Source organism: Natator depressus, chromosome 1 (assembly GCF_965152275.1).
Source record: "Natator depressus isolate rNatDep1 chromosome 1, rNatDep2.hap1, whole genome shotgun sequence".
Classification (NCBI taxonomy): Eukaryota; Metazoa; Chordata; order Testudines; family Cheloniidae; genus Natator; species Natator depressus.
This window is the reverse complement of record NC_134234.1, coordinates 32673318-32685928: the sequence shown is the minus strand read 5'-3', so window position 1 is coordinate 32685928 and position 12611 is coordinate 32673318. Positions and strand designations below refer to the sequence as shown.

Here is a 12611-nt window from a genome sequence, read left to right as displayed (position 1 = left end):
ATTTGAACTGGCTTCATTGGTAAAAGGACTGGGCTTTGTAATTAAAATCTTTAACAGTTATGTACACTTTTCTTCATACCCTCCAGAAGAAGTTAAGGCACTGCATAAAGGTTTATTATTATTATTATCATCATTATTTATTATTATAATTATAATTACACAATTATAAATCACTGAGCAAATATCTCTAGCTCTCCTCTGCATATGGGAAGTAGTTAGAAGGATCCCCTTGATATTTATTATTCTCCAGTCTTCTTTTAGAGACTCTGATTCTGCAAAGCCTTTTATACATCAGGGAATAAAACCACAGTATTCCCCTGCCATTGTTTGATTCATCTCTCCTTTTTAATGATGTCACATGAAGTTTTATGCAGAAGTTCACATCAAGAGTGTGTATTTGGACTTCTTTATCAATAAAACTTGACTTTCCCCTATAGCTAATTTCTGGACCTGACTCCTATAGAGAAGGACCTGACAGTCCCAGGCTTCCTCAGACATGGCCCCTGCTGGTCCTACCCATCGCCTTTTTGGCAATGGGTTTGCACTACAGTAGATAGGGTTGGACCCTAAAGTTGTCTCCACCTCTCTAGCTACCAGTCCACCAGACCTCTCAAATCACCCACTCCTATCTCAGGAATGCAGTAAGCAGGGTTGTGTGGCGAATCCCTGGGTAGTGTAGAGCCAGCATAGCTGGTTCTAAACACACTCTGCTTCCAACCTCCCTGTTGCAAGGAATATTATGAGGCGCAAGGGTTGTGGTTAGAATGCCCTAGTGCTCCAGTGACTCCCAATCAATGTAACAGTATCTAGGAGGCTTTCACAGCCAACATAAGTTAGAGCAGCCCTAAGTCCACCCTAATTTGCACCCCCGGTTGGATCCTATGTCAAGCAAAACTCAACTGTACTCAAGGATTGGGACCAATATGTTACTTTTGGTGCATGTGGCTGGATCTGCTGTATCAGATTAGATCTTACAACATGTAGTGTATGCTAAATGTGACTCAGTCTGGTCCCTAAAGAGAGTTCTAAGTAATACTCCAAAATGTGTCAAATGTAATAGCCTTCTATAGAATATTTTAAACAATCTGTAGAATTTAATGGCGAATTATATTTCTGTTCTAGATTTCTATAGATGGCTTAACAATTCTATAGAGGAACAGTTACTTTTCTTTATGAATTTCTATAGGATTTTTCTATAAGGATGCTATGGTTATTGCTCAACTGGAGATCTCTCTATTTGGATATCTTTCTGACCCACAAGTGCATTCAGTCTCCTTCTCCATGGATGTGCCCAATTGTGAATTAGCATTACAGTTAGCAAGTTACTAGTTAGTTCTTTGCAAGTTTGAACATACTGCATTTTAAACTGAATATGACTATTTTGAGGCAAATGCCATGAAAAGCATCTATTATGCTCCATTTAGGAAGTAATTATCCATATCCATGCAGACTATGAAAGCCCTGGATGATCAAGGTTTCAGGTGTGAGGGGAGGCCAGCCTCTTCAGATGACAGACCATGAGCCTGCTGAGCATGTACATTAGAAACATAGAGCACACAGACTTCCTCCACGGATCACTGCAAATTTGTTCTCTTCCTTCATACTGCCATTTTCTGTGTTGAGCACCTCTCACTGAGACCCACACTTACAAGCCCAAACTCATATACTTTCTCTGATTTTCTCCTACATCTTATCCAGCCACCCAAAGTGAAAATGGTGTGATCAGAGAACTTCTTCACACTCCCACTCTCAATCTTTCTGTCACACTCCCATCTTCATGTCTATCTTTGACTGAGACTTCTTTTTTGCTCTCATCCTCTGACCCTGCTGTCTGTTTCATTAAACATATCCCACTGGAACTCTCTGAGCTCTGTATGAACATCTGGTTGCCAATTTAAATTTATCAGAGTAAACTTGGACTCCTCAAATTTCCTCTTGGAGCCTCGCGTTGCCTCTTCTCTTTTCTCTTCTCTTCACTTCTTCCTATCACAGAAGCAGTCTTTGCCCTGAAGATCTTAAAGTCTAAACAGACAAGACAAACAAAGGGTAGGGGGGAGAGAAAAAGAGAGAATATCTGATCAGATTTAACAGAGCTCTGCAACCATCATGTTAGTTTCATGATGTTTTTGCTTCCCTTCTCAATCACCTCTCAGATTCCACAGACTCACTTGCAAGAAAGTCTTTATGTTAAGCATTTAATTTTTAAAACTTTTCTCTGAGGCTGAAGTTTGCTGAGAGAATTTCTTGGGGTTACCTCAGAATTATTCATGTTGTTCCCTGGGATCAGACAAAAATCTTCTTCACCGATTTAGGGATTTCTGATTTTGACAAAGTACAATTTACTATTAATGAATAGCAGAGTTCAGGATGAAATATTCCAGACAAATCAGTTCAGGTTGAATTGAATGGGCAGCAATGATATTCTCTAATGTGGATTTAAATTACAATGAGAAGCTGATTGCTGAATAAGGGGAACTAGTCACAAAAGATGTTTATAGAAAATCACATCTACAGTGCAGCAGAGTGCTGATCTCTGAGATTAAACAGGAATAAAACACAAAATCAAGAAAAAACTGAAACCCGGAACAGTGAAATGATTACTAAAATAGATTTCCTTTTTGTTTTAGGTTTCTTTTTATTTATTTTTGAACATGTTCTATAACAGAGTGTAATATGAATTCAAGTGCAATTGGCAGAAAAAGCAGTACAAAGTCATCTGTCTTTATTTTTCATATATTGTGACCTGGAACCCTGCTCCCAGCACTCCCTAAACATAATATAAATAGTTCCTCCGAAACGTGATAAACGATTGTGAAGAAAATTGCCTCAGTTGTAGCACTGTGTGATGCTTTGGCAGTTGACTTAATCTCTGAATTCCAGAAAATTGAGATTATTAAGTGTTTCCAAGGGAACAAATCCAGCCTGCAGGTTCTATATGTCAGTGCATAGAGAGTATTACAGTAGACAATATTACTTTTGTCTGTAAAACTGATTTTTGCTTCCAATAACTGTTTCTTCAGTGGAGAATATGTTTTTCATAGGCATTGAACTTTAGTATGCCCATTAATAAATGGCACAGTATAGAAACAGGAAATTAATTTTGATTTTGTTATTTAAATTTGTCAGTCACGAGGCCCCTAAAAGGTAATTCAGCTGTAACCCCTGCCTGCTTGGTGTGGTGCTCTGTCCCCCTCTAGTGGCACCCAGCCCAGTTAGAGATGGATGAGTCTGCTACAGCCTTGGCAAAGAGCCATGTGACTTTTAGCTCATGCAGTAGAGGTTCATACACTAAACTTCAGAGGTCCTAGTTTTGAACCCACCCGCTGACAACCAGGGTCTGTCAATGTTACACAACTGATAATTACGTAATTGATGATTTAACTGCTACATTTACATGCTAAGTTTCCTACAAAAAGGCTACATGCTGGGAGAGCTTTGTCTTTGTGACTGTTTCCCAGTATGCTGTTTCTCTGTAACCACAAGAATCAAACGCTGCCAATCCCTGAGCAGAAATGAATGTGGCCACGGGAAGATTCAGCTAGCAGAGGAGAGGCAGCATGAAAAGCTTTTCAAAAACTCTGAATGGTACATTTCTACTTTATTATCTATGGCAACTAGATCTCATTTTTACAGCTCTGATCAACTCATTGCTTTAAATAAGAAATTAGGCAACTCCTGATTCATTGGTAGATTGAATAATCTATATCTAGGATGAAATATGGAGTCTCAGTCTGTCTTAAATAGGAGGTATTGATTAAACAAAACTACGAGTGGGGTGGGAGGAGGTATTGTTTCATGGTCTCTGTGTATATAATGTCTTCTGCAGTTTCCACAGTATGCATCCGATGAAGTGAGCTGTAGCTCACGAAAGCTCATGCTCAAATAAATTGGTTAGTCTCTAAGGTGCCACAAGTACTCATTTTCTTTTTGAAAGTTTGCTGAGGATCTCTATAATCCTTCTCTACTGACTGCATCAAATGTTTTTGTCAAATCAATGAAAACACTGAACAGATTCATGTTTTGTTTGACACATTTTTCTTGTATTTGCCTAATACTGATGATCATGTCTGTGGTGCTACGACCAGGTCTGAATCCACACTGAGTCTCAGATAGATTGGCTTCTGAGATATGAAATCAGTCAGTTCAGGAGGACATGAGCAAAGATTTTTCCAGCGACAGATAGGAGAGCTATCCCATGGTAGTTATCACAGACCATTTTGCTGCCTTAATTTTAAATAAAGGAATAATTGTGGCATCTCTGAAGTCTTGTGGCATTTCTTCGTTGTCCCAGATGTCAGTAAGAATCTTCTGGAGTGTTGTTACCACCTTTGGACCCGCAGATTTATATTTCTGCTGGTATTCCATCTCTGTCAGATGACTTTCCTGAACTCATCAAACTGATTGCCTTTTTTATTTCTTCAAGTGAGTCAAGGGGGTTCTAAATAGGCTTTTGAGGTATATGATTCATAGCACTTCTTTCAATTGAGGATGGTATGGTCAGTAATTGGCTGAAATGTTCAACCTATCTCTGTTCCACGCCATGTTTATCTTTGATGACTATCCTCCCATCAGCCATCATGAGCGAACATGTGCCCACCTTTGAAAATCCGTAGACTAGCTTCAAGGAATCAAAGAACGTCTTTGTTTCATTTGTTTCTGCGTACGTTTGAGGATCTTCTGCTACCTTCTCCCACCATTTATCTCAGATCAAGCGCAGTTGTTTTTGTGCCTTGCTTTGCACGTGTTTAAATCTGTCTCTCTTTGAGGTGGATTGAATATAATTTTGCCAGATTTGGAAAGCCACATTTTTTTTCTTTCAAGAGTACTGTGATTTCCTCATCATTTTAATCAAACCAGTCATGGTGAGCCCTTTTCTTCCATCCCAGGACATCAGTTGCAGTTTTTTGTACTGTGTCTTTGAATTCCTCCCATGAGACAGGGCTATCACCAAGGTTGGTTTCTAGTGCACTTTGTAGCTTGTCTCGATAGGATGCACGGTTTAGTTTAACAATATCAGGAGACGGCTTGATTGTTTTTGGGTGTTTCAGGCATGTGGGTACAATGTGGCTTCTAGTGACTGAATAACTTACTGCAAGTAACCATATTATTAAAGTATGTATTTCAGGAGGAATATTTATTGGGTTGCAATATTTTAGAGACTATAATTATAATTCAGTAATTGAATCTTGGGTCACTGAAGATATGTAGTTTAGTTAGTAGTAGAGCTGTCAATTAATCACAGTTAACTCACGTGATTAACTGAAAAAAAATAACTGCAATTAAAAATTAATTGCGATTAATCCCACTGTTAATAGAATATCAATTGAAATTTATTAAATATTTTTGGATTTTTTTTACATTTTCAAATATATTGATTTCTATTACAACACAGAATACAAAGTGTACAGTGCTCACTTTATATTATTTTTTATTACAAATATGTGCAAAGTAAAAATGATAAATAAAAGAAATAGTATTTTTCAATTCACCTCAGACAAGTACAGTAGTGCAATCTCTATCATGAAAGTGTAACTTACAAATGTAGATTTTTTTTTTGTTACATAACTGCACTCAAAAACAGAACAACGTAAAACTTTAGAACGTACAAGTCCACTCAGTCCTACACCTTGCCCAGCCAATTGCTAAGACAAACAAGTTTGTTTACATTTACGGGAGATACTGCTGCCTGCTTCTTATTTACAATGTCACCTGAAAGTGAGAACAGGCGTTCGTTCACATAGCACTTTTGTAGCCAGGATTGCAAGGTATTTACATGCCAGATATGCTAAACATTCGTATGCCCCTTCATGCTTCAGCAACCATTCCGGAGGACATGCTTCCGTGCTGATGATGTTCGTTCAAAAAATTGTGCATTAATTAACTTTGTGACTGAATTCCTTGTGGGGGAATTGTATATCTCCTGTTCTGTTTTACCCACATTCTACCATATATTCCATGTTATAGCAGTCTCGGGTGATGACCCAGCACATGTTCGTTTTAAGAATACTTTCGCTGCAGATTTGACAAAATGCAAAGAAGGTACCAATGTGAGATTTCTAAAAATAGCTACAGCACTTGACCCAAGGTTTAAGAATCTGAAGTGCCATCCAAAATCTGAGAGGGACGAGGTGTGAAGCATGCATTCAGAAGTCTTAAAAGAGCAACACTCTGATGTGGAAACTACAGAACCCGAACCACCAAAAAAAAAAAAATCAACCTTCTGCTTGTGGCATCTGACTCAGATGTTGAAAATGAACATGCATTGATCTGTTCTGCTTTGGATTATTATCAGGCAGAACCCGTCATCAGCATGGATGCATATCCTCTGGAATGGTGGTTGAAGCATGGAGGAACATATAAATCTTTAGCACATCTGGCACCAGTTACAATAGTGCCATGCGAATGCCTGTTCTTACTTTCAGGTGACATTTTAAATAAGAAACAGGAACCATTATCTCCTGCAAGTGTAACCAAACTTGTTTCTCTGAGTGATTGGCTGAAGTAGGACTGGGTGGACTTGTACGCACTAAAGTTTTACATTGTTTTATTTTTTGTTTTGTTTTGTTTTGAATGCAGTTATTTTTTGTACATAATTCGACATTTGTAAGTTCAACTTTCATAATAAAGAGATTGCACTACAGTACTTGTATTACATGAATTGAAACATACTATTTCTTTTGTTTTTTACAGTGCAAATATTTGTATTCAAAAATAAAAAGAAAATGAGCACTGTACACTTTGTATTCTGTGCTGTAATTGAAATCAATATATTTGAAAAGTAGAAAACATCCAAAAATATTTAAATAAATGGTATTCTTTTTTTAATTGCTTGACAGCCCTAATTAGTAGCATTGGTTATATTGTTCTGTCCAACTGGATGTTTGTTCTCTTATGTGGAGAATATTACTTTCTCTCTATTGCTTGGGGGGACTCTGTAGCTAGCGTTTTTGATGATCACATATATGATACTTAAATGTAGATTGTAAGCTGTTCAGGGTAGGGACAGTCTGTCTGTTGTGTCTATAAGTGAATAGTACTAAGGGACCATGATTCATGGTTGGGGACCTTAGATGTTATTGCAATACCAATAATAAATCATAATAAAGTGATTTGAGGATCTACAGATAATTGTCAATAAATACTTAAAGGGTGCTCAAACATTAAGGCAGAGGAATCATCTGGTGAGGTATACATAGGCATAAGTAGGAGTAATATGATGAAAATAAAAAAGGAACATTTTAGGTTGAATATCAGCCACCTCCTTCCTACTCCATGTGCTCCTAACCTGGGGTTCCCCGCCATAGTATCCATGTAGTTATAGCTGCATTGGCCCTTCCTCTCCAGTTGGCATGTTTAGACTCCTCCACATGGTGCAGAGGATGAAAAGCCCTCACTATGGCTCCTCTGCTAACAGCTCCCAGAATAGGCCCATTCCTGGATAACTCAGGGCCCGCACCTGGGTGAATGTCATAGACTCATAGGACTGGAAGGGACCTGGTCATCTAGTTCAGTCCTCTGCACTCAAGGCAGGACCTAGTATTATCTAGACCATCCCTGACAGGTGTTTGTCTAACCTACTCTTAAAAATCTCCAATGATGGAGATTCCACAACACCCCCCAGGCAATTTATTCCAATCCTTAACCACTCTGACAGTTAGGAATTTCTTCTGAATGTCCGACCTAAACCATCCTTGCTGAAATTTAAGCCCATTGCTTCTTGCCCTATCCTCAGCGGTTAAGGAGAACCATTTTTCTCCCTTCTCCTTATAACAACCTTTTACATACTTGAAAACTGTTATCATGTCCCCCCCTCGTCCCCCCCTTAGTCTTCTCTTCTCCAGACTAAACAAACCCAATTTTTTCAATCTTCCCTCATAGGTCATGTTTTCTAGACCTTTAGTCATTTTTTGTTGCTCTTCTCTGAACTTTCTTCAATTTGTCCACATCTTTCCTGAAATGTGGCACCCAGAACTGGACACAATACTCGTATATAATGAGCCAAATTCTCCACCGACATACACACTGTGCAATAGCATCAGCTTTTTGTGGGTTTGCACTTAGTTGTAGTGAAAAATTTGGCTCAAAATAAACATCTTTACTTTTAATAGGGAACACCACAATGGAAATGATTAAAAAAAGAAAAAGAAACAAAATGGACAGTGTAACCCTTGGGAAAATACTTAAAAAATCCCTTTAGAGACCAACAGTCTTTTGTTAAAGAAGTATGTGATCTGTGTGGAGTTCAGGTGCCATTGTTTTGTGGTCCTTCTAGTGAAATTATAATACTGATGTCATAGGTACATTTTGGTACATAGGTCATGAGAATGTGACTTACAAAGATGTATTTTTAGCTGAATCAATACATATTTATGAGAAGAGTATCTCTTCACAAAAAGGGCTTGTAAATGATGTGAGACTTGTTTTTTTCCCACAGGCTGATACACATATGTTGCAAACATCAAGGACAAGGATGGCCTCTAATCCCAGCAGCTACAGACAGCTGGGTAAGTTAAAACATAATTCTCTTGAAATTCATTGATAGTTGGCTTTGCTACTATCAGTTGTTTTGCTCTGATACCTACTGAGAGCTGTGTAAGTTGAAGAATAGCCTGTGATTACATTATATTATCCACTCTACTGCACAATGGACTGAAGCAACTCGTGTCCCATCAAAAATTGTCCTACAGTGGAAAGGAAGCAAATTGCCGCTCAGCATATGTTGCTTTAGGTTTGTATCCTTTCCTTTCTCAGCTAGAAGATAGTTCAGATAGAAGTTAGTGTCGGGTAAGTGACACATCTGATTGCCTCAATGGCTCTGTATGAACTTCAGGGCTCAAGGAGAGGCTCCACAGAGAACTGTTTTTGGGAGTGGTTATTCCAGACTTATAAATAAAGGAGAGACAGGTCCACAAAAATATTCACAGTTCTAGGGCTTGTACTCACTCAGTACATATGTCATTCCCTGGGTATGCCTGAGGGGGAACATAAAACAGGATTTCTTTTACAGCCATCACCTTTCTACTTTCTTGGGTGCTTCCATACTGGAGTTCATGAGATTCTGCGTCATGTTAGAGTGGGCAAAGATTGCTTAGTGGGAGAAAAAGAGAAGGTGTCTTAGCATGCTTCAAGTTCCCAGAGGAGTACCTCTCACACAGCTGTTGCTGTTACCCTTCACTGAGTTTCCTGGTTTTGATCTTAGGCTAAGACCCAAATCTGCGTCTCTTCATCCAGGTTGCAAAATAGGCCTCTTTTTAACAAAGCTAAGAACGATTTGATAGCACCAGACATTGAGTCCCCTCAAATTAAAGTTTTATTAGTAAAGCTAATAGGACTGCACTCGATGGTAGTGATTGTGAAGAGGGAATCATAAAACAGGCTGACCTGTAATCTCAGATGTGCCACTTGCACATCCTCTATAGCTGAACACTGCAGCAGTCAGAAAGTCACTACACTCTTTGTCTTGGATTTGGATGAAAGTGCAGAGGCTGCCCACAGTCCTAGTACACCACTAGACAGACCAAACATCAGTGGGGATTATACTAAGGATAAAATGTTATTACTGTTTGTTATATTACAGTGTCCAAAAGTGTGCTAGGTAATTCACAGGGCAAACAAAGATAAAATCCCAGCCCCTTACAACTTACAGTCTGTTTTTAGAGGCTACATGGCACAGAGAGAGAATATGGTGAAGAAAAAAGGATAAGGGGTTACAGCAATAAGACTGTGGCTATTCAGCAAGTTCAAAATGGTTAAAAATATTGATTCACTTCTTGTGGCGTTCTCAGGATTAAGATTTATGGTGAAATATGAACACAGAGGAGGCAGTAGCTTGGCAGAGCAGAACTGGGAGGGCGTTCTATGTGTGAGAGATGGTAGAAGCAGACAAAAAAGCACGGAAGCTAGTGCCACTGGTGAGGCAGGGGATTGATTTAATAAGAGGCTGGATATGCAGGGAGGGGTGTAAGGCCAGGACCAGTAGTTCAAACTTGAGACAATTGTTCAGGAAAAAAGTTTTGCAGGAGCAAAAGTTTAAACTTGAGACTTGAGTCTTATGGGTCACTCCCTTCTTGTTAACTGTTAATAAATTGGATGTAACCTATTGAAATGGTTGCTGCAAAGAATAATTCAGTGATTGGGGGAAGAGGCAACCTCAAAAAGTAGAATAAATTCCCAGCATTATATCCTTGTAGCAATGCTGCCTGTTCCATTGAGACCCTCAGGTCCTATATTGTTGATCAGACTCACACATATCAACATGATGAATCCAGTTACATATTCAGGACAGACTAAATCTGCTGTCAGTTAGAATAAACTCAGCACACCAGGATCTTCACTAACAGGCACATTAATGACTTCCATCTGTGTGTCAGTTCTTTCAGCTTCACACAGCAGCAAGTCTCTGACTTAGCCCGTACAACTTTAGCCTTTTGAAATATTGTTCACTTACTGAATATAAGAACAGCCATGCCAGAGAAGTCTTGTAGCTTGTCTCCAGGACTGGCCAATGACAAATGCTTCAGAGGAAGGCATAATGCTCATTATGAAAAGCTATACCAGTGAAGGGGGGGTAGGTACTCATACAGAACAGTGAAGAGCATGGCATAAGAGATGAAGGAGAACAGACAAAGGGAAGGCCAGGGGGAAAGCTTTCCTCAAAACAGCTAGTGACCTCCAAGGACCTGAGTGTCTGAGGTGCTGAGCATCTCCTACAAGGAACTCCTACTTCAGTCAGTTGGAGATGATGCTCATCACATTGCAGATTTGGGCCGTTAAGTTGCTCTCCTTATAGAATTCCCAAATCCCACACCCCTTCCTGTGACAGAGAACAATTGGCAACCAGTTCTTACAAATGTGTGCTGATATCTGGCAGGACTATCTATAGTTAAAAGAATGTATGTTAAAAGCAGTCCAGAATACCAGAGGACATAAAGCTAAATTGGCCTGATCCTGCTAATGCAGCGTTTGATTGCCTGTGTTCTCATAGAGTACACAAACTGCATGGATATACTGTAAAAAAAAAAAAAAAAAAAAAAAAAAAAAAGAGAGAGGATGCTAGTAAATCCAGAGTTGGCTAAAACAGAGCAGAACAATCTCTTCACACTATTTTACTGCATGTCCATGGAAGCCAACTGACAGTCAGCAAAACTGAGGCTTGGTGTCTTTAATAAAATGCAATGCACTAAAATAGATGAGTTCTCTCCATATAGTGTGAAATGTTAAAAATTGTACTTATGACAGGTAAGTGTTATACAGCACTGCACTACCACGTCTCTCTCCCACATTAAGAAAGAAATTTAAAACATTTTTTTCCGAAGTTACCTTTTTGGAAACACCATGAGACCCAATTTTTATTACTTGTCTCCTCTATGGCAGACCCTACAAATGTTTTTGTATTTTAATTATGGTAGTTTTATGATAATATTTCATAAAATTTTAAACTGTTGTAAATGGGGAAGCTTTACTAATCAAATACCATGGGTATAAACTGACCATGAATGACTTTAAAAAGGAAATTAGAAGAAAGTTTCTAACCGTCAGAGGAGTGAGGTTCTGGGACAGCCTTCTGATAGGAGTTGTGGGGGCAAACAACTTAATTAATTTTGAAGACAGAGCTGCACAACTTTATGTATGACGGGGTTGCTTGTGGTGGTGGAGGGAGGGCTCGGCAGTCCTGTAAGTCCCTTCGGGTTTATGTCTTAGGTTTCTAAAATCTCATGCTTCAGGTGGTTATTGGCAGGGGTCAGGAAGGATTTATTCTGGGTTGTGTATATTTTTTGTTTTGTTTGTCTCCTTTCTGTGAAGCATCAGGGATGGCCAGGGCGACTGCTGGATAGGGTGGCCTGGTGCTCTGTGGTGGTACTGAGAATTCTGTCTCAGGTGCTTGGCTGGCTGGTTTTTGCTCACATGCTCAGCGTCTAACCGATTGTCATATGTGGGGTCAGGAAGGAATGATCCCCCAGGTCAGATTGGCAATGACCTTGTGGTTTTTTCGCTTTCCTCTGCAGCATGGGGTGTGGGTCACTTGCCAGAATCATCTGGGTACATCTCACTTAATCAGTTTCCTGCCGTTGTGGGGCCTTGGGCATTGGTACACTTCGTCCCTCCTATTTTCTGTCTGCAGCACACAATAGCTTAGTCTCCTGATAGTTGTAATACTTCCGTTTAATTTTGGTTTAGGGGTTTAGTGTGAAGATGGCTGGGTAGTATTGGTGGCCTGTAAAGTACAAGTAGGGGTCAGACTAGGTGATCTGGTGGTCTCGTCTGGCCTTAAATGCTAGGACTCTGTGGTTAATATTAAGGGCCAGTTTCTGAAGTGTTTACTTCTATGTGAGCAGTTACTCACCTGAGCAGTCCCATTGACTGATTTTCTTTATTTACTGTCTGGTTCACAATCTAGCCCTGAGCACTAAAAGAAAACAAATGCTAAGCTTGTAAAATATAGTCAAGTAAATTCTTTCTCTGTGGTATTCAGATGAACTGCCTGTAGGCTGGAGGGTTAGACAGTCAATGGGTTTCCTGGGTGTAACGTGGGAAGAATTTGGATCTCTGTCTATAAATTTCATTGCAGGCAGATAGTTCTCTGTAGTGTATATTTAATACATTGCATGGAG

The 12611-nt window shown here is 39.3% G+C and overlaps 1 long non-coding RNA gene across 3 annotated transcripts in view; it reads left to right on the top strand.

Annotated features, from left to right (window-relative positions):
* The first annotated feature begins 3445 nt into the window (after nucleotides 1-3445).
* LOC141981597 (uncharacterized) overlaps nucleotides 3446-12611 on the top strand; it is a 105745-nt gene continuing 96579 nt past the window's right edge. For all 3 annotated transcript variants that reach the window (XR_012637848.1, XR_012637847.1, XR_012637849.1), the window contains exons 1-2: nucleotides 3446-3585; nucleotides 8435-8504. This is a non-coding gene — a long non-coding RNA (uncharacterized LOC141981597). The remainder of the gene's footprint in view (nucleotides 3586-8434; nucleotides 8505-12611) is intronic.